This window comes from Pollicipes pollicipes, unplaced genomic scaffold, assembly GCF_011947565.3.
Source record: "Pollicipes pollicipes isolate AB1234 unplaced genomic scaffold, Ppol_2.1 Scaffold_4002;HRSCAF=4701_pilon_pilon_pilon, whole genome shotgun sequence".
Lineage (NCBI taxonomy): Eukaryota > Metazoa > Arthropoda > Thecostraca > Pollicipedomorpha > Pollicipedidae > Pollicipes > Pollicipes pollicipes.
In genome coordinates, this window is record NW_023596420.1 from 24,967,429 (window position 1) to 24,992,531 (window position 25,103).

At 57.3% G+C, this 25,103-nt stretch overlaps 1 pseudogene; it reads left to right on the forward strand.

Annotated features, from left to right (window-relative positions):
• The first annotated feature begins 6,133 nt into the window (after positions 1 to 6,133).
• On the forward strand, positions 6,134 to 21,250 carry LOC119094278 (uncharacterized; annotated as a pseudogene).
• The last annotated feature ends 3,853 nt before the right edge of the window (positions 21,251 to 25,103 follow it).

The window sequence follows — 25,103 nt, forward strand, 5'->3', positions numbered from 1 at the left end:
GGACGAGCGCGCCTTCCAGCCAGTACGGGCAGCATTGGGCCGGCCTCAGTGCGCCGCATGTCTCGTGATACGCGTCCCGGGGCACCACCGGTGTGAGGAGCGGTCAGGTATGCATCAACTCTGCCGGACCCGCTTGGCAGCAGGAAGGCCCAACTATGTGCTCGGACACAGGTGGTGTTTTTGGGGGGAGAGGATGGAGGGGGAGGGGGACAATCGCTTTCAGTGATGGCGACTGGCAGGAGGATGCCGGCGTCCAGTAGTGCAAAGTGACCTACCACACATCTGGCGTTTTGTTACCTAGGCGATGAAACATTTGTTTGTTGCCAAGGTAACAAAATGGACTTACTAATGCGTCTAACACGCCAGTGGTACAAATACTAGCATTCTGTGCGTGCACGGATAAGTTGCCTGTAGTTTAATGCTATGAGGTATGGCATGTTTTTTTTTTTACTTGTGGTTGGGAGTACCCGTAAAATGCACCAATTCGCAAGGGAAATGCGTAGCTTAGATTTCATCGGGATGATCACGGAGTCTAAGCAGCTGCATTATTGGAAAGCCGACAAACAATTTCAAAGAGCCAGAGCAGAAACGCCCTCGGGAGAAACGGAACTTCCGCCCGCCCTGCTTTTGTAGTGGTCATGCTCAGCTGCCCCCTCTTCACTTTCGCCTTCTGTTGAGCTGCTTCTTGAGCTTCAGCCCAGTTAGCGTACGTCGTCGGTCGACGGTCCGCAGGTGGCGGTCTAGGATATTCAGGGGTGTATGGAGAGGGGGGGGGGGGGCGTTCCCGTCTTATCAAGGCCATGCGTGTCTGCGCACGCATATGAATAAGTTTCTACAGTAAAATTTGCCTTATATGTACGTGTGACATTAGAAGATTGAAAACGTACCATGTTATTTCACGCCATGTAAAATCCCGCGCGTTTATGGTGCTCAGAACTTTGTTGTGGGCACATTTGAGTCGTGTCGGCCTCTACTGCAGATTCCTGCATGCGCACCTGCGTGTATCCATTGCTTAGCTCTTGTCTGTACGGATAGTGTTCGCTCACCAGGGAAACTTGTTCCAGCAGGTCGTGTAGAGTAATTACAAGGAATGGAAGGAGTGATGGGCTGAGAGTAAAGCGCGATCAACCGATTGTAGACGGACGTCAATCACCGCCACATCCATCGGGCTTCAGTCGGAGAACCTATTTGCAGAATCGGTCAGGTCGTTTTACCGTGCCATCGTCGGCCCAGCTGATCAACTGAGCTGAGCCAGTCGATCAGCTGGTCCGCTGGTCAGCCAGGCCGGCTGTTGTTTTAGGGCTGGTCCACTGGTCGGCCGCCCCAGCTGTTCTGGTCAGCCGGTGCGGTTGGTCGTCTGGTCTGCTGGTCAGCCAGGGCTCTGGTTTGCCAGTCAGCCGGTCCGGCTGTTGTTCTGGCCAGTCGGTCGGCATGGTCCGCTTGTCACTGGTCATCTGGTCGGCAGGTGGGCGAGACCTGTGTTTCTCGCTACGGGGGCAGCTGCTTAACGATCGGACAGCACACGAGCTCGGTCCACTTCCAATTGGTGGCGAACAGTGCGATGATGCCGTAGCGTCTGTCGTCGGGACACTGGGCGGTCCAGGCGGCGTTCGGGTCGGCCGCCTGCTCTTCCGTCACGTCCAGCGTCGTCTGCGACGCCAGCCGCACCTGCACGCAGTCTTCGCCGACGCTCCAGCCGGCGCCGACCGCCGTGCACTTGGCGTGGCGCGGCTGCTCCAGGTAGAAGGGCTTGGTGATCAGCGAGCGCTTCGGGTCATGCAGCGCCGTGATGACCATGTGGACGGGACAGGCCGTGTCGGCGTTGCCGGCCGTGTCCAGCAGCGGCAGCAGGCGCACCTTCTCGTGCAACAGCCGGAAATCGTTGCCGGGGCCGCGCGCACTTGAGGTAGTCGATGTCGGCGCTGTGCGGGGAGTTTAAGAGGGACAGGCTGTCTGCGATGGCCAGCAGCACGTCGTGGCTGGTGTGGTCGCGGTTGCAGTCGACCGGCCACGGCTGGCCGATGTCATTGGGCAGCGGGCCGACTTGCGATTCGGCGGGCGTCACCCGCCGGCTGGCGTAGGCCGGCAGACACGCCGACGCCGTGTCCCAGTCGCTGACGAAGCCCGGACGGCACTCGCAGGTGGCGCTGACGCCGCAGCGGCTCTGGTTGGTCGGACAGTCGGCGTCCTCTAGGCACGCGCCGCTGGCGGGGGGCGCGGCGGCCGGCGGCGCCCAGCGCACGTACGTGGCCGCGCCGCCCTCCGCCAGCGGCGCCGGCGCGACCTGTTGACAGAGCACGCAGCGGCCGGCCTGGAAGCGGAAACTGTCGGCTTCGCGGCGGCTGGCGAGCACGGCGCAGACAGTCTCGGCCGGGGCGGCCTGGTCGGAGCCCACTGGCTGGCAGCCGACCGGCTGCAGTCGCCAGCTGACCGGCTCACTGGCGGCCGGCGCCAGCAGCAGTACAGCCAGCGCCGCCAGCGCCGCACGCGGCACCGCGCTGATGAAATGACCAGGAAACGGTCTCTTGGTCCCGCTGGTGGGCTGACCTGGGGACGGCTTCATGACCCCGTGTGTGGGCTGACCTGGGATGGCCTCAGGGCCCCGCGTGTGGGCTGACCTGGGGATGGCCCCATGGCCCTGCTGGTGAGCTGACCTGGGGATGGCTTCATGGCCCCGCTGGTGGGCTGGCCTGGGGACGGCTTCATGGCCCCGCTGGTGGGCTGACCTGGGGATGGCTTCATGGCCTCGCTGGTGGGCTGACCTGGGAATGACTTCATGGCTCCGCTGGTGGGCTGATCCAGGCCTCGGGTCGGCCGGGCGGCGGCTGGGGTCACGATCCGTGGGCCTGGATCACAGTCGAGGCGACGATCGTTCTGGGCCGGTGCCCGCCGACCGACTGGCCCGGCTTGTGCGTCGCCGGCCGGAGCCGGCGGCTCCACACAGGGCCGCCGGAGGTCGTGTTCCGGACATCACGCGGCGAGGAGCCATGGTCTGCCGGCCGGCCAAAGCGCCCGATCATTGTCCTGGCTCTTTTCAGCAGCTGTGCGAACGGAGACAGTAGTGAGTGTTTGGTGTACACCTGTGGTGGGCGCCTGCCTGGCCGGGCCCACACCGGGCTGGCACGGGGTGATTGGTCACCTAGTCCAAGTCCATGGTGCTGTCACCATCCGTGATCGGCTAGACCTGTGTGACGGCCGTGTCTGTTCCAGCGGCCGACCTCGCGGCCGATTTATTCGTGAACGGCAGGAGGACAGTGCGGCGGCGGCCCTGCCCTATTCAGAACGTGTCTTTTGTGTCAGTGTTACAGACGTAACGGCGCATGCAAACCCCCGTGGGGGTTTCTATCATAAGGCCTGGGGACCTGTTCACAAGTGTGCGGTGGTGTATGTGTGTTCGCTTGCAGCAGCTGTGACGCTTCCAGCTTTGGTTCATGCGTCGGCGCGCGCAGACTGCCGTTGACTAACACAGCACGTGTAACTATTTTCGCTCATAGCGTTCACTTGGCGAAGTGGAAACGTCGCGTATGTACCGGACTCTTATGTTCTTGATCGCTAATGCATTTCTGTATGTGCGTAAATAACGCATACAATGCCAATGACGAAGGCGTTACATGCTTGGTGAAGTGAATGACCGTTCTTTATACGACGGCCAGTTTGCGATTATCAGGTTCAATCATCAGCTGAATGGGAAGTATTCATTCGGTCAATCTCACCACTTCAACCATGACACGGTACTGTTCCTGAAAACGAGCAAGCACAGGCCCCGCGAGCATCGACCCGCAATGAGCGCCTAATGCCTGCTCATTCATGGGTGATGATATGGCCCGGTGATGGTGCCGGAAGGCGGGTAAATCAGGTGTCGCACGGCATGCAATAGCAGGCTGTAGTTCTTCCGACGTAAAGTGCCCCTTGGTGATGGTCGACATCGCAGGTGGTGTGGTACAGATAGGCCGCCGCTGCTGGCCCGCTGTCTAGGGCAGGTGGTTGGTGCGGACGGGCCCGTTGCTGCTGGCCCGCTGCCCGGGGCGGTCGTCTGGGACAGGTGGTGTGGTGCAGACGGGCCCGCCGCTGCTTGGACAGTTGGTGTGGTGCAGGCGGGCCCGCCGGTGCTGACCCACCACCCGGGGCGGTCGTCTGGGACAGGCGGTGCGGTGCAGACGGGCCCGCCGCTGCTGGCCCGCCGCTTGGACAGTTGGTTTGGTGCAGACGGCCCCGCCGCTGCTGGCCCGCTGCCTGGGTGGCTGTCTGGGACAGGTGATTGGTGACCACCTGCAGCCAACCGGGTATGCTGTAGGGCCGCCATAGCGAGTGAGGCTAGTGTATCTCGCCGATGAGTCGACTACGGCAGGTCTGGCGGGCACGACCCTGGCTCGGTGGGGAGAGCAGCTCACATTGGGCACGCGCTGGCGGACGTAACGCATCGTTGATGCCGTGGCCACGGGTCATAAGGTCTGGGCTCAGGTACTAAATTATGTATCAGTTGAAAGAAGTATACAGTTTTGATCTTGCTGTTGCTTCAATGAGCTGTTTCTGCTTCTTTGTGTGGATGATAAATTTTGTGATTAAGATATGATTGCATAAGTGCTAAAATTACTGCTATTGACTTACCAGGGTTTTATCAGTGTATGCTGGCAAAGCCTTTTAACCAGCTGGCAAAAATGAACGGTGTAAACTAGAAACTGGCATAAGGTAGTTTCTGTAGGCTAGAATGCCAACCCGGACCTTGGAAAGAGTCCCGAAATCTTTGACAAAGCACAAACAGCGTAATAAAGCCTCGTTTTCAGTCAGTGTAGTCTGTTTACTGGTCGGTTAATGATGAGACGTAGGCTGAGGCGCGGCAGGGGAAACACAGATGTTTCATGGATATACCGCTTTGGTGCTTCATTACTTCGGTAGCGCCAAAAACTGTTTTGTGCAGCTCGGTTTCAAAATTTTCCCAAACGCGGGTTTTGAGTGCGTGTATTGCTACGTACGCAAGGCCTCACGATGCCGGAAACCGAAGAATACGATCACTGCTGACGGCCGACGCTGACGTGCAGGTCCAGCGCCGGCTCTGACGTGCAGGCCCAGCGCCGGCGCTGGCGTGCATTCCTGGCGCCAGCTCTGACGTGCGGGCCCAGCGCCGGCTCTGACGTGCGGGCCCAGCGCCGTCTCTGACGTGCAGGCCCAGCGCCGGCGCTGACGTGTGGGCCTAGCGCCGGCTCTGACGTGCGAGCCCAGCGCCGGCTCTGACGTCAGTCCCAGAGCCGGCGCTGACGTGGGGGTCTAGCACCGGTGCTGACGTGAGGGCCCAGCGCCGGCGCTAACGTGCGGGCCCAGCGCCGGCGCTGGCGTGCGAGCCCAGCGCTGGTCGTGCCGCAACGGCTGAGACGCTCCCCTGGCCGTGGTTGGGCTGTCAGCCGGCGCTTGTTTGTGTGGGCCCGCGGTGTGTGTCAGCGGGTCTGACCTTCGGCCGGCAGCCGCTCCGGCGCGCCGTGCCACCGCGTGCCGTCCGCACAAAGCAGATGGGCTGCGCCGGCATCGACGCGCCGCCCTGTGTCGATGCCGTTGCCATGGGGACCACGCGGCGTCGGGGCGCTGCGCCCGTTCTGGGAGGTGTGAGAGAGCGCGCGCGCGTGAGAGATCAGGCCGTCACCAGCCGCCAGCCTCGTGCGGAGCAGGCGCCGCCGCCGGAGGCGCGCTGACTGCCGGCCGTCTGACACCGCCGCAGGCTGGTGAGGTCGGATCTGGCGGCGCCGGCCCCAGGCAGCACCATTGCCGACCGGCCGTGTTGTGCTCCCCGCGCCCGTCTGCCGCTGGCCCGAGGCCTGACCATGTAGAGGAGGGCGGCGTGGTTATGCCGGCGGCTGCTCTGGTGCCGCCGTGACGTGGCTGTGCCGGCGGCTGCTCTGGTGCCGCCGTGACGTGGCTGTGCCAGTAGCTGCTCTGGTGCCGCCGGGACGTGGCTGTGCCAGTGGCTGCTCCGGTGCCGCCGTGACGCACGCTCGGTCCGGCAGGAGGCGCCCCATGGTGTCGCTGGAGGCGCCGGCGCCGGCCGCCGCTGACGGCGCCCAGCCGCCGCCGCCGGTGCCCGGCCGGCGGCCGCTGGCGCTGCAGCCGGCCGCCTGCACTGGCAACGCGCTCGGCCTCACACCCACCCAGCGGGTCCTGCTGCAGACCGGTCAGTGGCGGCCGGCGGGGCCGCGCTCGCGGCGGGACACGTCCGGCCTGCCCCGCTCGACACCTGCGGTTTACGCGCTCCTCGCTGTATGCGAACCCATTTTTGATGATAGTTGGGGCATTAGGGCGCGCCGACTTCTAGGTCATTTTGCGCCCAGTGAAAGCATGTGCACATGTGTGTGTGGTGGCAAGGTGTTTGCGAGACAGCTTAACTCGCGCCCGATATTCCCATTGGCTGCGCACACATGATGAATAATGACCCGCCTAATGTCATATCCAGGGGGTTTGAAGCTCGGTTGTGATTTGATTCATTGGTCGACGATTTTGCATTTTTTTCCGTTTGGAACATCGTTAACCCATTGCAAAGAGGAAGAGGACTCGCTCACAGCCGCTCGCTCAGAGGACGCTTCAGAAGAGCGAATTATGCTCCGCGTGAGCATAGTGACTGACTGGCGTTGTCCCTGGTTCTAAAGTCAACGCTGAAATGCTAGGCCCCCGCAGCTACGTCAGCAATTTTAGCCAGCTCATGGGATTGTAAATGTCTATGTCACATCTATTTCCATTGTAGCCGGAATGTTTTAGATGTAGGTCATGCCAGGTCATTGGCTCAGACGGCTGTACTTTGCGGCGTGTCGGAAGAAAGTGTAGCTTGGTGAACATCTGCTAAAAGTGATGCGCTCCAGCGTGGTTATTCCCCACTCTTGTGAGTTTCTCATCTCGTTAGCGCGCTTTCCTGACATGCAGCTAGTATCTTGAGACTCAGTAGAAGAAATCACACCGCCTACGTCCAGTGACCCACTACGTCCCCCTGTCACGTACCTCCACGTGACAGGGGGACAGGGGGGTGACAGACCAGTGCCGCGACGCTACACGTACGCGTAAAAAGGCCCTGCGGGTTTTTGATCGGCACAGCGCTACGGGCGACTCAGTCGCATTTCCACCAGCTTGGGCGGCAGCCCGACGTACTACTTCGGAGGCAAAGCCCACGTCGTGGCGCTCATATGTGGACCGGCGGGTAAAGCGTATAGCAGGCCAACACTCCTCAGTGCCGCGCCCCGTGCTTCGTGTAGATGGCCAGGACATACTGCACCCATCTGATGTGGCGAATGAAGTCGCTCGCGCGTTTGCAGAGCGTTGCGGGCGAACAAATACCGTCCCCGAGTCTATGCACCGCCGTGCTCGTTGCAAAGCAGCCGAGGTAAACTTTCATGCAGCGGAGGAACTCCTATGTAACAAAACTTTCACAGTGTGACAACCTCATAACAATGCGACCTAAGAACATAGCATATATCCATAACAACATAACATTGTCAACAACAAATAAAATGAATATAGCCAACATTTCACTCAACTTTGTCCGCAATTGAAAGAGTGTTTCACATTTGCATGGGGTTTCGAACTGAAAAAGTCATCTTGAACATCACTCGGTGCAGTTCACATCCCTGCCGTTCTTAAGACCTAAACCCCTCTATTTTCTAAGGCGCACGCCCGCGGACCTTTTTCGAGGAGACTAGTAGACTAGTAGACTAGTAGCCTCTTTCGAGGAGACTATTTCAAAGTCAGCCAACCATTCATGACGCTACAGTAAGTCATTCAAATCCTGGCGTTCCAATAACCACGCGACGCTCAAAACCAAGACAAGTATGATTGTCTAGTTGCTTGTATCTGGCGTTCGTGAGCACAATTTCCAGCTATAACGGCCGTCAGTTGGCTCTCAATGTTGCGTAAGATGCGGTGATGTACTCAGACAATGACATATTGAGTTGAGACCATAGACCATAGCTAGTTGAGACCATAGACTGTTTGTGGAAAAGTTAGAAGCAGCCTGATTTGGGGACAAGTCGTATATAAACTACAAATTTAGGGATGAATACCCCGCACCCTGCTTTTTATCGATGCCATTTGTGTCATAGCTCCGGGACAATCTTGTCATCCCGCTCCTCGCCGTCCATTGCGCTCTGTCTTTTGGTCTGGTTAGATTGGAGATGCGCTGACCTGGAAGTGTTAGCTGTGCTGTGGGATCTAGGAGATTTTACCATGCGGAGGCCCTGCGTCGGTGTGCGTGTGCGTCTGCGTGTGCGTGCCAGGACGGCCGTGAGACCGACTCATGCCTGGAGGCCGGAGCATGCTTCTGATCAGACAAGGCGCTGCGAGAACACATCATGAAGCGTTGAATGAGTAATAGAGGTAGTTCGTTCTCTCTCCTAGTCGGCTCTGAGTTGGCACTAGTCATTCAAGTCCCGTCATTGTAAAGATGCATAGTCTCCTCTGGTTCAGAAAACAAGCGTACGGTTCCGCAACGCGCTCTTACCATTGGCACCGGCTTTTGACAGGCCAGGTGAATGGACAACCAGTTATGATGCTGACACCGGAGGTGGCGCGTAGCCTGGGCATAGTTCTGCCATCTCGTGGAGCCATGCCAACTCGAGATTACGCGGCCGGCGTCAGGAGTCCGGAAATCAAGTCTGAAGTGGACTCGGAAGTGAGTGCTGATGTCTGGCCGTATCGCCGGAAGCCCCGTCTGATCTTTGACCCCCACGACAAGATTCTGCTCGTATCCTGGCGTGCGTTGACATGAACACGGTGGCGTTACGATTTATGCCGCCTTGAAAGCGATGTTTTCCCCGCGTATCCTTATGGTGGCTCTGAGCCTATGTCGTCTCCCTTTACTTATACCATGACTGAAAGCTGCCTGTGCACCGTGCAACTATATACTTCAGCCAATGTTTCACATCAGCGAGGCTGTAATGGCCGAGAACGACCAGTCAACACAGTCGCTGCTTCGTTGTTCACAGATGATAGACCCCGACCAGTTTCTGGAAACGGAATTGGCTTCTGGGAAGCCGGAGTCGGTGGTGGACGAGGACCTGACATCACTGTCATGGTTGCATAACAAAAACCTGCTAAAGGGTGAGCGTCATTAACTGAAGTACTGCAGGCTGAGCGCCCGTGTCTGGCAAGCTATGTGTGCGTTTCAAGTTCAGCCGGGTCCGTCCAGCTTCTAACGGCGATGAAGGCCGACGATGTTGACCCCAGGCAAATGGCACGTGTTATTTGAACTCGTTCAAGTGTAACTTCTGTTCTTGATTCACATGGTGTATTTCTTGTTGTCATGTGTCGTTCGCTCTGTACGCTGCAATGTTGATGCAGTATTGTCGTTGGCATGAGTCTCTCGAGAGACTGGTGGAATTTCCGTGAACATAGGCATTGATGCGGTGCGGGTCCAGTGCCCAGACGCGTGAGTCGTGGTAACATGTGCAATTGTGACAGCATTTGTCTTCTTTTTTTGCTTGTTAGGGTTAAATATCTGCCTTATCAAATAACGATTTAATCCTTGTTTGATGGGACGAGATGATACCTGTTCGGTCACGGAGTTGTCTGTTGTCGCGTGTCGGCTGGCCACGGGTCAGTGTGAGCTCCGTCCGATGATGCCTGGTGTGGCGGCCGGCAGACATTCAGCTGCGGCCGGCGCCGGCGGCCGTCTCGCCGCCTGGCGAGCTGTCGCCCGGCCCGGGGCCCGGCCACGGCTCCCCTACCTCCGACTACCTGGAGGAGGCGTCCGAGCCGGCCGACGAGTCGCCGCTGCGGCCGGCGCCCGACGCCAGCCGGTTCAACTGCCGCCGCCAACCGCACCCGCTCGCCTACGACCCCAAGGTGGGTGCGCCGTGCGCCGCTCGGCCACCGAGGCGGGCTGTCGTGACACGCTGGTACGCGTGCCATTGTGGCGCTGCTAGTGTACTGGCTGGTCATTTAGACTGGTGCGGTTGGCTGATGCGAACAGAAAGTGTCTAGCCCTGCGGTTCCTGTTTATGGTAATGAATTTACAAGTGCCTCTACATGGTGGGGAGATATAGCTGCTGACAGGATTGTCTGGCCAGACGAAATCTATATTGCTCACCTGTATGACGGTTGAGGCCACAGGCTTGCTGAATATTACTTGAACTATGGGACAGTGTTCTCCGGGTGTGGGCCGGCACACCCCGACGCCTCACCGTTTTTGGAAGCTAATGTGATTACGAATATTCATGACATCCTTATGTAGATTCCAGCAAGAAGAACCGCAATCCTCTGACGCTTTGATTTGCTGTTCATAGGCATTTACGAGCAAGCTGTTGGTGAGGCGGGGGTTTCTTCCAACATTGTAGTATCGCGAAGATTTAGCCCCTTATTTCGTGAACCCTCGCCCTGATTGAGGGTGGATGAGTCGCAGCGCCCCTCCCTTAAGTTTTTTTCTGAGAAGGTATCTCCGTCATGCCGTGCAATGGCGCCCAAATTTTTAATAGCCCATCGTGCATCAATCGCGCCTATTTTTGGCACCAAACATATCTGTCCTTAGCATCTCCGGCTTCGGAATACCGGCGGCTTAGGTGAACGGTACACAGCGATCTACGGCCAGTGCGGGTAGCGAGCGGTAGTCGACGATTCCGCGGACGCGCGCGCGGCGAACCGACACTGTTGCACTAACATAGCCATGCGTCATCAAAATATGTCCAAAACACTTGCAAATACATTGCATTGCATTCAGGACTGGCCGAGGAATACGCCTGTTTGGTTTTTGTGCCGCGACGAGCGTGGTCTCACGCAGGCAAGCATGTTACGCTGAAAATTTTACCTTTGACCTGGCACAATTAGAGGAATTATCGCGCTAGAAACGTAAAGCTTATTACCAAACGTGAGATCTCGCTGAGATCAATTCATTAGTGTTTGCCGTTAGGCTCAGCTTTGTTAGTTAAGACACGGCATCGGGGTGTCGCATTGACCCTCCCCCAATCAGTCCCCGTTATGAAAAGCGGCGAATCAGGGTGAAGGTTAGCATGAAACAAGGAAGGTTTTCAAAATGCGAGAAAGTCATGTCATGTCATGTCATGTATTTATCACGAATCGTTTCATATGCTTGGATTGATATTTGAATCAAGTCAATGGGTTACAAGTCACGCGATAAAACGAAGTCGAATAATTTGGTTGGAAATCAGGCCCAGATCTCGACGATCCGTCTTCGCAGCGCTAAATAATATAACAATCCAGGATATATGATAACACAATAATGTAGCATAACCGCAACACAGAATCCACTACAGATTCTGCAGACTTCATCTGTGGAGGACTACAGTCCGTCTTGTAGCTCTTTTTACTCCGTTTTGCGGGCCCGCGGGCTGATATGTGGCGCCTCTAATCTACAACGCTTGACGGCTGCAGAATCTGCAGTGAATGCTACAGCTATTCTCTGTAATGCGCTAATGGGCCTTGATACATACCGTCGTGTGGCCGGTTGAATACCATTCGCTGGGGTTGGTGGGGTTCAGTTTGAGCCCCGCCCAACAAACAGGGTCAGAATCCAGATTAGTGTCCAAATTGTCTCCAGACCTCCTGACGCAACGGCCGTGAACCTACATACCTGATCGAAACAAAATGTCACTGGTTTTCATTTAAGATCATTGACCTTGTTTGACCCTCATGAGGGTTGAGTGAACAAAACTACGGGATTGCTCCTATTTTGTCCTTGAAATAAGTATCAGGGGCCACGCTAGAGGGCATGTTCCTAAAAACAGCATGTTGACCTGCTATATTGTAGGTCACTAACCAACTCTCTGACCTTAAAAAAGTCCATGGCATATATCTGTTGCGGTCCCTATTACGAATAGATTCGAAATGAACACCGCCAACTGACTCATGAAGCAAGCTCTTTGAGTGAGAAGCTGGTTGAATTTGTTGTAATTCTGAATTCAACTGGTTTATTGCCTAAGAAACTATCTCAGAGATGTATGGATTCGTCTCACCTTCTGTTGTCACATCAGATTAAACGATTCCCCAGCAAATAGCCTTCACCGACAGCCACGACCTGGCTTGGACCTGCCATAGGTTTAGCAATTTTGCGGGATGCATTTATTTTTTGTACCAAGAGACTCACTATTCAGCTGCCTGCAGTTATGCAATGTTTGGCCTAGCTTCACCGCGCCGTTCGAAAATCATTCTGGGAAAGCCTTCCGGGGGGCAGGGGCAAATTCACCCCTACCCTGGCGCATTAATACCCGCCCTTCATATCTGCACGTTTTGTAACATTTTTCTCATCAAGGTGTCGAGCACGTACGATCGGTAGTCTTTTCATCGCATCAGTGGTATCCATGGGTCCTGGATGCTGAAGGCTTCCGGCTGCATTGGCCTACCGACCTTCCCACACTGTGCAATGCGTCGTACCCTTTGCTTTAGCAGGGAATTTATCATGCTCTGTGTTCAACCCACTGACCTATAAAAGTCACGCCGACATCTCTGCAAACCACGCTCGTCACGACACAGCCCTCCTACCGGCAATGCTGGGTCGCCGCAGTCCCGTGGCATCCGGTTCACAATCGTCGGTCTTCTCCGCCGGCGGCCCGTGCGGGGCTGACGAGTGCCGCAGTACGGCGCGGTGGGGCTTCGTCCCGCGCTGGTGGGCATTGTCAGAAGCCCCACCGCGCCCCCACCCCACCCCACGCGGCGCGTCCGGCCGAGGGCATGGGTCCAGCGTCCGATCGGTCCGAGTCGTACGGCCGGGGTCCAGCGTCTCCTGGCCGCGGCAGCCAGCCTGCGTGTTCACCGACGTCGATGTGCAGTTCTCGGCCGCCGCTAGTGCCGCTCCTCAGCGTCATCTTTCTTGCTTGGTCATTTGGCGTACGAGTATCATTGCAATGAGGAAGCTCTTCGAAACTGCAACGTTGTGAGAGGCCTAGAATGGAGTGTTTATTTACAGGCGTCGTGTTAGTGAGACAGTTCACTGTGATCGCCGGACGCATGTCATTTGTCGTCCATGAAAGTGATCCGGGGTGCAAACAGACGGTTTGTGCAGGATAGCATGGCCTGGCATGTGCGGACTAGAGAGACCAGAGAAGAGCGCGCACATGGTGCAATGTCCGTGCGGAGGTGACGGCAGATATGGCATGTGTACTGCTGCGAGGCCCCTGTGCCTAAAAGTGGAGCTAAACTTGTGTGACCCCAACGGTCTGATGTCGATGACTGCAAGGACAGAGTAGGTGGGACGTGGTGACCGAATGGGGGACCGGAGTGGCCACCTTGATAATAGCGCGGCCAGCGCCTTGACGTGAATTCAAAGCTGTAATATATATATATATATATATATATATATATATATATATATATACATAATATGTAAGTGTGCCTTGTGTTCGTGATGCGTTCGTTCGACAGCATAAATTAGGAGTTTGCTTCGGAAAGCATTCGACCTGCAATTTTCGAGGAGGCACTGGCTTAACGACATTATTGAGCCATCAGTGGTTATGTTGAGAACATTAGGCGATTCATAGCTGTGTTCATCGTCAGATTTCGTTGTGAAAGTCAACTGACACTGAGCTGATTTTTCTGTCGCTCTGGAACACACCACACGAAATGTGTCGATTCCATTCGTGGACGCCCTTCTTGCGATGGAGTCAGGTGGCAGATAAATCGTCGAACTTACATTTGAATCCGTGGCCGCCGCTATCATATTACGTTATGATTCGGCACACCTACATGACTACAAAGCAAACAGGCCTTGCGTGTATCGCAAAGGCGGAGAGTGGCGCGTGCATATTCTGCGGAGCGGTTACCCGTAACACCGAGTGAGCTCCTCCGCTTGTGCGGCGCGCTCTCGATTAAAAAAGCGGGTATGCGCACAGGTCTCGGGGGCACGTCCTTCCTTACGAAACGTGTAACGTGCATTAAGAGACGCGCGACTAAGTGCTGACAGCTCAGAACTCCAGGCAGACAAGTAACAATGAAAATACCTCGAACGCCAGATGCTGTTAAGCCCCTAGCCCCTCTCCGACGCTTTGGGAGTGGCGCCCAAAGCGCCTCTCGTGCCGTGTGGCGATGGTGGCCTGGTTAGCCGATCGCTCTGCAATACTTACTCCGCGCTGCTGGTCGATGAGTGACGGCATCCCCCAGTTGGCGGCGGCCCACCGGCCTCCTCGCGCCACAGGCTGGCCGACTTAATGACCGAACATCTTTGGCGATTCTGTCTGCTGGGGGCCATTTCCTACGCAGGCGGTTGCCATGGTGACTAATTTGACGTGATTGGCTGCGGTCGGTGCATTGTCGATGGGGGATCGTTTCCGCCGGGATGGTCGTGCAAGACACTCAATCAGAGGCACGGATCGGCCTGATTGGCTGTCCCGCGCCAAGGGAGCAAAAAGGCTGAGCATGCGCCCGGCTGCCGTGAGTGGCGAGCCACTGGTGCTTCCGTTTCAAGACTTACAGTTATGTGCCCGTGTGGCCGGCTTTTCACCCGTCTAAACACTGCACCGTGACCAGTTCCATGAAACCTGGCGATGCGGTCAACAACGAAGAACGTGGCATGCAGATACGCCATAATTTTGCTCATGTGTTCAGGACCGTGCAGTGTTGGGGAGGCAGGACAACACAATGTTCTCGGCAATATAAGATCGCGCATATGCCCGTCCACCACAAATTTGATGCACGGTGCCATTGTTGTGGGACTGGCTTTCTTATTTCGAAGCGAAATATCATGCACATCCCTCGGAATTCCTCCGTGTAAAAGCGTTTAACTGCATGCCACCCGTAACGACGAGGCATCGTCAGATGAGACTGGCACTATTGTGATTGCGCTCGCGGCTCAGCCAGCCGGGCCCGGTGCCGCCGTCTGGGCGAATGGTGCGGCGGCGGGGACGGCGGGGACGGCCGGCGCCCGCCGGGCCCTCGCCGACGCCGGAACCGGAATCGGCCAGGCGCCGCGGCCTGCCCGCCGGCCGGCAGCACGCCGGCTGCCCCTGTGAGTGGCGCCTGAACGCCTCGGCCTACAGATGGTCGTCCTCTAAATGACCCCGCCTTAGTGACGCAACTATCAGTCACCAACGTCAGACTGTCCCCCAGGTCTGCCCCCCCCCCCTTTGATTGCCCGTCCTCCGAGCCAGCCGCCGTTGCAGTCGTCTGTCCTCCGAGCGGCCACCACCGTCACCGTCTGTCCTCCGAGCCGGCCGTCGCCGCCACTGTCCGTCCTCCGAGCTGTTTATGCTGCTGATGTGGACCCGCAGGGACGTGCGCCGCGTCGCCGCCGCTGGCGGGCTGTGCTGTTGAGCCTGGCCCGTCTGCTGGCGGGTCGCGCTGTTGAGCCTGGCCCGTCTGCTGGCGGGTCGCGCCGTTGAGCCTGGCCCGTCTGCTGGCGGGTCGCGCTGTTGAGCCTGGCCCGGCACCGGGCGGAGTGACGGCGCCCGGCCGGCCGCCGCCTCCACTGCCGCCGGTCCCAGACTCCGGCGCAGGCCTGGACACGCTGTCAGCCCCCCCTCTCCCGCTTGTTGCAGGTGCACGTGCACTTCAAGCCGCCGTTTTCGTTCTCGTGCCTGATCTTCATGGCGATCGAAGACTCGCCGCGCAAGGCGCTGCCCGTCAAGGAGATCTACGGCTGGATCATGGAGCACTTCCCGTTCTAACCGGGCGGCGCCCGTCGGCTGGAAGAACTCGGTTCGACACAACCTGTCGCTCAACAAGTGCTTCAAGAAGGTGGACAAGGTGCCGGTGAGGCGTAGGCGCTGTGTCAGACGCAGGGAGGCTGTTGGCCAGCCGCAGGCGCTGTGTCTGGCTGTGTCGAGCGCAAGGTGGCTGGTAGCCGGCCACAGGGGCTGTGTTGGGCGCAGGGTGGCTGTTGGCCGGCCGCAGGCGCCGTGTCCGACGCAGGGTGGCTGTTGGCCGGCCGCAGGCGCCGTGTCAGGCGGAGGGTAGCTGTTGGCTGGGAGCGGGCCGTTCGAGCTCCGTTGTTACCCATGTTGCACGCTGATGACCAGCTCCTGCTGATGGGTAACTTGCTCGAGGCGACGGATCGCGCTTCTGTTCGTATCGCTTGGGAGTCGCTTCTGCAGACGGGGACAGTTTGCGGTGGTGGTTGCGTTATGTTGTTTTCTACGCGCATTCAATCATCGGGGTGCGCATAACTACCTTCCTTGAAGTTAACATAGACAAAGCCACGCTTATTCCTTCGGATGGACGCGATCCATGGCTTTCCGCACGTTTGATTTGATTCACCTAAAGAGACATAGTTTACCATAGTTGTGCGTCCAGAATGGACATGGTCCATGGTGTCGTAGTATGCTCTGGAATGCATTTGGCTGATTTAATCAGTGTGGTTGTTGATAGTAGAAGTGTCTTCGATGGCTGGACACCGTACGGAAGAGCCCTCCGGGGTTTCAGGACTCATTTAGGTCAAAAAGGTGTACGATACGCGATAACTTGATTACAGACTTGTGTGAATCTCAGGATAGGTGTGACTCTCAATTGCCGCTCGGTCTTCAGCTCTAATGACTTCGCGCTTGCGACGTGCGGACAGGCGTGTAATGGCACCAAGTCAAGTACGCCGGCCGTTATCCCCCTGCGGTATCCCGGCGCGGGTCTCGTCATCACTGAGTGCCGTGTTAGAGCGGCGCATGGTTCTGGCGAGTTGACGGAAGTCTCTCGAAGCCGCGCAGGCCTGCTCTGCCGGGGCTGCCGATGTTGAAGGGACGGCCTGTCAGCTAACCCAGGGCCGCCTCCTCCGCCGCCAGTGCATGGGCAAGGGCTCGCTCTGGACCGTCGAGCCCATGTACCGGCTGAACCTGATCCAGACGCTGAAACGCTCGCCCTGCGTGCACCCCTGGAAGGTGGAGAGCGACTCGGCAGGCAAGCCGTGGGCGGCGGCGGCCGCCGCGCTCGGCCCGGACGACTGGCCGGCGTCGCCGCGGCGCGTGCGTGTGCCGCGCGCCCGCTACTGCCCGCCGCCGCGCGCCGACCGAGGTCAGCCCCAGCGTGCCCGCTCCCTCGTCACGCACTCGATCATGTGTTTGCTGAGCGCACACATATGCGGCTAGGGGCGCTCTTCATGCTTTTGAGATGTTGTAGATGCATTGCATGCCTTCGGTCTGGCAGGCGCAGTACAATTTTTAAAGTATTAATCTTGTTCTGTGCCAGGCAGATTCATCTTCCAGTTGAGGTTGAAGTCTAAATTAAGCAAGATGCCATCGTGCTCAGATGTGCCGAGAAGTCCTCATCTTGGTGATGGTGCCACTGGGGATTGTGGAGGATCTACGCTAAGCAGGGGGGGGGGGGGGAAGGACAGCAAACAAAAAGGGAAAGTAAGTGGGTTACAAAGAGGAGGTGCGAATGATGTACATCAACCATGTCTTAACGGCATACCAATGGTCTATCCGACAGGCGTCTGTCCTGTGACGGGGCGCTCTTAACGGCATACCAATGTTCTATCCGACAGGCGGCGAGGAGCGTCTGCCCTGCGACGGGACGCGTAGCAACGAGAACTTGCCCAACCCGGAGCTGTTCCCGTTCTTGGCGCGCCGCCTGTTGTCGGGTGCAGACGGCAGTACTGCACGCGACGTCCACCAGAGCGGCGTTGACGCCATTTCGCTGGCCGATGACCGCCTCCTCACACCAAAGCTCGGTATGTGGTGACGACGTCAGCCAATCACTTCCGCGGGCGTGAGTGAAAATGTACATTTTATGCTGGCGCGCGGTAGCGCATGGAATTGGCTGTTTTTAAATATTTCTGACGTACTACAGCTGTTAATTTGGGAAGGTGACTAAACGGCAAGGGCGTGTATCAAAGTATTATATGAATATGCATGCATATGTGCATATATGAACATGCACCTTACGTGCATTGCGTTTTTCAGCAAAAACGTACAAGCGGATCAGAGAAGGAGACTTCGAATATTTGGCTACGGGGAAGATGAGGAAGATCGAGAGCAAACGTTTGGTGAGTCAGAAGTGGCATGGGCGATTTGAAGTGAGGCGATCAGTATTGCGATACACCAGTTTCAGTCACATGATGCCTTGTGTAAGTGTGTTAAGCATCGTTTTATATTTCTTACGTCATGTTCTTCATTGCGCGTAGTTAAGTTGTTTAGTCTTTCAGAAACAGCATTTGGTGCCGGTATTGTGTGTGAACGATTTTACCGTATCATGCCCTTTCGTTAGTTGTACTTTTTCGTCACTGTATAACTGTGGTAACGAGCGTCATGCGTTTCTCTGCAACTGTATCAGTCTCGAGACATTGTCATAGTATGTACTTGCCCACAGCTCCTGAAAATAAGCACTGTCTTGGTTTTTGTCCAATTGCTTTCAAGTGTCAGTCCGGCCCGTGCTGTTGGTGTCGCCCTGACTTTTCCGCTCGCTTGTAGTCTTCCTGAAACAGGCCAGTGTCCGTTGTTCAGTGACGGCACACTGGGGAGGACAGTGCAGTGTTCTTCCGGGATCGCTGCTGATCGCTGCTACCCCGATAGTGTTCTGGGCGGTCCGCTGCTGGCCACTGCGCCCCCGGCAGTGTTCTTCGGGGACCGATGCTGACCACTGCTCCCCGACAGTGTTCTCCGGGGCCGGCTGCTGACCGCTGCTCCCCCGATAATGTTCTTCTGGATCTGCAGCTGATTGCTGATCCCGGCAGTGTTCTCCCGGGTCCGCTGCTGACCCCTGCTCCCCCGATAGTGTTTTCCGGGGTCCGCTGCTGGCCTCTGCTCCCCCCTCTAGTGTTCTCTAGGGTCCGTTGCTGGCCTCTGCTCCCCGTCTAGTGTTCTCCAGGGTCCGCTGCTGACTGCTGTTCTCCCGATAGTGTTCTCCGGGGTCCGCTGCTGACCACTCCTCCCTGGCAGTGTTCTCCGTGGTCTGCTGTTGGTCGCTGATCTCCGGCAGTGTTCTCCGGGGTCCGCTGCTGGCCGCTGCTCCCCCTATAATGTTCTCTGGGGTCCGCTGCTGACCGCGGGGTCCGTTGCTGGCCGCTGCTGGTCGCTGCTTTCCCCCCTCTAGTGTTCTCCGGGGTCCGCTGCTGACTGCTGTTGTCCTGTTAGTGTTCTCCGGGGTCCGCTGCTGACGTCGCCGGCCGGCCGGCCTGCATCCGGCGTGTGATGATGATCTCCCGCTCGGCGGCCGAGGATCACACGTACGCCGTGCACGAGCGAGAGCGCTCCGGCCCGTCGGCCGCCGACAGCGAGGACGAGGCCTTCTCCGACGACTCGAACCTCTCGCACGAGCCCAGGTCAGAGCAGGTCAAGTCAGATAGCGTGAGGGCTGTCCGTTCGCCGTTTCGCGGGCGACTCACGTCTGTACACTGCTGTCGTCCAAAGGCAAAACCCCGAATGTTCATTCCCGGCCATTTTGCGTTGTTTTATGTCATCTAATTCCTCTCGTCATGCTGAATGCGGATATCTAAACCAAAAGTTGAAATATTCACAAACGTTTAGCGGAAAGAAAGGGTTAAAGGCTTGCGACAATTTAAATTGATTGTTTGAATAACCGAATTCATCATGAGTAGACGAATCAGGTGACATAAAGAAATCCAAGACGACCAACATTAACATATGGGGTTTTACCTTTGGCGGCAAACTGTACCGGATCAGAGACCGAGAGAGAGTCGTACGCTAGCAAAACGAAAATGATTGTCCGGCCAGCGGGATCACTTGTTCAACGGCCGTTCTCTGGAGTGTAGCCACACTTGGCACGCTGCGCATGGGGCAGAAGCCGACTTTGTGTCGGCTGTGGGTGTCGTACACGCCACGGCTGCCTGGTGTGGAGCCTGGTTGAGCCCAGTGGTGATCGGTGCGGAGATGGTCGGCAGAAGGGCCGCTACGATCCAGCCGCTGTCACGCTGTGTGTCCCGCTGTGGAGTGGACCAGCTGCGACGGTCGCCTGGCTGACCTGCGCCGCTGTCGGCAGCGGGCGGCGCGGCGACCTGACTCCCGAGGAGGTGGAGCGACGCTTCATCGAGGAGGGCGCCGACCTCCTGCTGAACCTGGCCGGCGTGCCGCGCTCGCGGTCGCCGGCTGAGCGGCGCCGCCGCGGCCGGTAGGCCCGCCGCCGCCGCCGCCGTCGCCGTGCGTCGGCCTGTAGTCCTCCTGTTGTGTGGTGGTGTGGCGCGTGCGTGTGGTAGGGCATCGGTGCGCCAGAGCCGGGCGATAGCCGGCAGCCCATCATGTTGCCAAAGCGGACCGGGCGGAGCCGGCGCCTGCCGGCCCGGCGGCTGCTCTCGTTAGAGCTCGCCGCCGCCGTTATACACTGGCTGCGCGGCGCGGCGACGTCAATCATGCATAGTTCTCAGGCGGACGACGGACGCATATTTCTGACCGTTTGTCTTGCATACCATAAGGAGTCGAGAAACAACGCCGAGTTTACCGTGTTTGTTACGTCGACTTTACGCTTTTACCCTCCGATATTCGGTGTGTTCGTACATGGTGTGGTTAGGCCTATTCCCCTTGGGCGTTTGGTGTCCCGCGCTCCACCGCTCTCTTCGCTTCCCCCGGGGCCGCAAAACGAAGGTGCCGTTTGGCGTCGGCGCGTTTTCACGTTAGCGTTTTCATTGGTCTGGTGGCGCTGTGGCATCGGCATTGTCTGTTGGAGTCGCGTCGGTATTGTCTGTTGGAGTCAGCGTGTACAAAGCGGCGCTCCGAGCCGGAGCGAGCGTTGCCCCCGGCTGGGGACGGCATACAGGCCGGCTGGGTCTGGCCCCTGTCGAAGCAGTAGCGAGCGTACAAAAGCCAGTCCACCTTCGTGGAGCTGTTGAACGGCGCTGGGCAGACTCGGCCGGGCGACTGTGAATCAAATACAGGCGTAGTCTGGTGGTAACGCCCGTGTGTTCCTGACGACAGGGAACGCTGTTGGCCTGGCCACGGGCGAGAACACATTGTCGGTGTCTGCGCCTTACACCGGGTCCAGTCTTCCAACACCGGGCTCAGCCCGTCGGTATCCGAGCCAACACCGGGCTCAGTCCGTCGGTATCTGAACCCAACACCGGGCTCAGCCTGTTGGTATCCGAGCCTACACCGAAACTATTACGTTGAAAGTCGAAACACAAAGTCGAGCGAAACGCGAAGCGTACCTAGGATAGCAAACTTCGGGATCCCTCCGCGCCCAAACTCGGCGAATTCTCGCTGTGGCTACCAGATGGACGGTTTATCCACTCGTCCTACACAGACAGGACAGTGAACCGGAACAGGCGGCACATTATTTCTAGATAGTTGCCATCAATAAGGCTTCTTCGTTGGAAAGACAGCTGCAAGTTGTCTGACACGGCCGCGAGTCTCAGGGCAGTCTATTTGGGTCTTTGAATGGTGCCTACAGGGAATCAACCTAGACGGGTGGCGATATCGCGACGAAGCCCGTGCCAAGCAGCCACAAAACCGCTTGCGGCAAGGCAAAGCACCTGGACACGACAGGCGCGCTCTGGAGGGCAGTGACTCGAGCTCCGAGCTCAGTGTGCATGCCCATATGGCGTTTGTAATGCGCTGGCTGGCGGGTAGCGTGTGGACCGAAAACAACAGAATTCAAAAACCGACGAGTGTATTGTACTCGCAGCTGACCATGTACCAGGGCTATCGAATGCACACAGTCGCAATCTGTCAGTTGAATAATAAGCGTATTTCCCGAGCCACCATCACCCGGCTTTCATTCTACATGCACACTGGGCAAAGGAGTGATTTGATCAAACAAGGTCGTCTGCCGCTGCGATATTGCCGGCTGATACCGCCCCTACGATGATATCGTTAGCAGAAGGTTGCATCTTTCATCACTTGGCTAGGTGCCCAGGTGAGATCATTTGTCCAGGTGAAATGTGCTCATTCTATTACCACCCTTTAAATAACCCTGAGCCCCTGAAATATGATGCATCGAACATTTGCTGCTGCTTGAGCTTGGTTCACGCGCTCGTTTTCCCCCCTGAAGGACCGAGCGAGGTGAAGAGCTGGTCGAAGCTAGAGCCCGGTGCATACTTTCCTGACTGCACGAAACTCAGAAATGATCTTGGACATAAAGGGTTATTAAATGGCTGGAGGTCATGCATGCCGTCGGGAAGCGTGAAGCGTGCCACGTGCTGCAGCCCTGGTGAGCGGTAAGATCAGCCGCGGTTGTCTCGGGATGTTCTCGTTCGCATGTATTATGGCAATGTTAAAGTTTCTGCTGATGAGCAAGGCACGGCGAAACAGCTCGACTGTCAATAATCACACAAATCCCAATACCATTGGAATAACAACGCAAATGGCCTTCCAAAATCAGAACAGCTCTCGATTGCACAGCAGTAGGCCACCCCTTGACGCCGGCGGCTGTGTCATGCTATTAGCCACTCGCCTCTCGAATGAAAACCAGGAATGTGGCCAGTCACGCCAGCGACACATGATGCCAGCTGAGCCCCGCGCGCCCTGCCCCGATGTCGGCTCGGTGGATGCCCGGGCGCCTCAGCCGAGCGCAGCGCGGTCGAGCTAGCGCGGCGGCACGGCACCGGCCGAGCGGGCGCGCTGGTTCTGGCGCAGCCGGCGCAGCGCCGCGGCCCGCCGCCTGTTGATCTCAGCCTGGCGCAGACGCACCGGGTCGGCGGGCGCACTAACCGTCGGTGGCGCACCGTTTGCCTTCGCTGGCCTGGGCGCCGCCGGCAGCTTCTGGTGTGTCACGGCGCCGCCGCTCCGGCCCGGCGCCGCCGCACCCGACCGGGCGCCACCGGCCGTGCCGACCGCCGTCGCAGAGACGCCGGTCGTCTGACTCTGCGTGCTGGCAGCCCGGCCAGGCGGTGCCGGCCTGGAGCCGCTGGCCGCGCGGCAGTCTGGCACGGACGCGGGCCGGGGCAGACCGCGGCCCACCGCCGCTGGCCGCGGCACGGCTGGCTCGACGTGAGCGCAGGAGTCGCTACTGACGCCGCTGGAGGACTCGGCCGGTGGTTCGGCACCGCCCAGCGCCTCGTCGGGATCTGGCTGAAGATCTCGTCCTCCTCGTCCGGCATCGCGTCCATGACGAACGCGTTAAATGAGTGCGAGCGGCGCGGACTGGACGACTGCTCGGCCATCTGGGAGCAGCGCAAGCAGCGACCGCTCCAGCTCCGGGTCCGACTCCATGTCGGCCGGCGCCGGAGCCGCTGGCGGCGGCGGCTCAGCAGCGGGCGGGCGCCGACACAGGCTCTCGGCCGTCTCCAGCAGCGCTAACAGCTGCATGTGCTGCTGGCGGGTGGGGCGCTGCGCGGCGACGGCGGCCGGCCGGCACCAGCGGCGCCGGCGAGGCGGCCAGCGGCGCCGGCAGCGGCGGCACCCGGTCGCCCGGTCGGTGCACGGCCCGCTTCAGCGCCTCGGCCCGGCCAGCTCGGCACCTCGTCGTCCCAGACGATCTCGCACACCTGAGATGACGGCGGCGGACTGAAAGGCGAGATCGGCGAGTCCCAGCAGGCCGTCTCGGCGGCGGGCGGCGCGCGCAGCGGCGTACTGTAGGCGTCCGGTTGCGTGCCGCTCTCGCTCGTCGCTGCCGCCGGCTGGGCTGGGACTGGTGAGGCCGCGCGACTCACGCCGCGACAACTTGGAACGAGCTCGTTTCAGCACAGGCGTCGTGTCCATGCTGGCTGGCAGTGCTGGCACTGCTCGACAGCAGTGCACGATGCCAGGGAGCTCAGCAGCCTGACAGCTCAGTGTAACAGCTCAGTGACCTGAAACATGGATGAAGCTTTGTGTCTGCAAGCAAAACCATGAGCCTGATGAATCCTGTTATCCATTGCCTAAATCACATGTGCAGTGTCAAACAAATGCCTGGATCCCAAAAGATGAATCTAGGATCCTATAGGACTCCATATTGACAAGATCCTTGGACCTTTTAGCCAGTTTAAAGCCTCAAAATTGTGTATCCTGATCCAGGATATTCAGATACTTTTTATGGCTCCACACTGCAGGTTCATCTGGTGTGTCAATTAAAGACAAGTCACTCTGTGAAATGTAGTGAAATCAGAATGAAAAGTGGCACTCCACCATGAAAATAAAATGACTCATGTATATCCATAATCCATGTGCCAAATGTGCATGCAATGAAAGCATTACAAACACCATAGCTCACTCCTGACACCAATTGTGACTTTGCATCACGAAATATGTGTTTTGGTGTTATGTTCTTGAGCTTAATAGCAGGCACAGCAGAGAAATTGTGACAATGTGAGAATACAATCTTCCATTCAGGTTTGTCCAACTGAAAATTCAACAACTGAAGAGGTTTATAAGGTGCTTAGCACAGCACATTGAAGTGTTATGCCTGGATCTCCTTGACTCAATGCTGTTGGATACCCCATACAGCCCAGGCACATTTCTAAATCCACATTAACTTCATCCAGATCCAAAGAGTGTCAAATGTTGCATACAGATTGTCTTCAATTTAAGCAACAGGGGAACAATTCTTCAAGAAATTATAATGTTGTGCTGGTGTAAAATAAAATAGTCACAAACAGGTTTCCATACAGAAATACACCGCAACAATTTCTTATGCCTTTTATGAATCCCGCACAATTCATCCTGTACTGTTTGACACATTGGTGTGCAAGCTAGAGCATATAAATGTCATGGATGTGCCAAGCACCATGGCACATAGTGGTTAGAAGAGTATCTAGGAAACCAGCAGTGTGGGCTTTGGCTCCCCATAGTACCTGTCAATCCTGCCTGGGTGAGGCAGGGAATGTCAGAGAACCTTAGCAGCTAGGTGCAACAAAAATCCTCAATGAGGTGTTATTAAACACACACAATATGAGAGGTTCAGTGAGGTCCTGGTCTTTACTGCGGAGTTTATGGGCAATGCATGAGAAAAGATAGTGAGTAGCCCCTTATCATATTCAAACTAGATCGAAGTGGTTACAATGAAGCCTGTACCTTCACACACAGGTACATTCTCACCTTAAACCTGCAATAATTGCAGATGACAGCACTCAAAGCTTGCTGATCTGACACGAGCTCCACCGCTTACCCCTGCATCAGTGAGAAAGTCCTAACGGAAACAAGCGCCCAAACACCGACGAATGCCGACCAAGGCTTAGAAACCCCTCCGAAACAGACCTCCGCACACAACAGGGCAATTTCATTGATCTGCACGATAAACTGTGCTGTCAAATGATCCTGGCGCGGCCGGGCGCCATAAACGTGAAATCTTGAACATCAATTGCTTCCATATCAGGGAAAACTATTTCAGCGCCGTTTGAA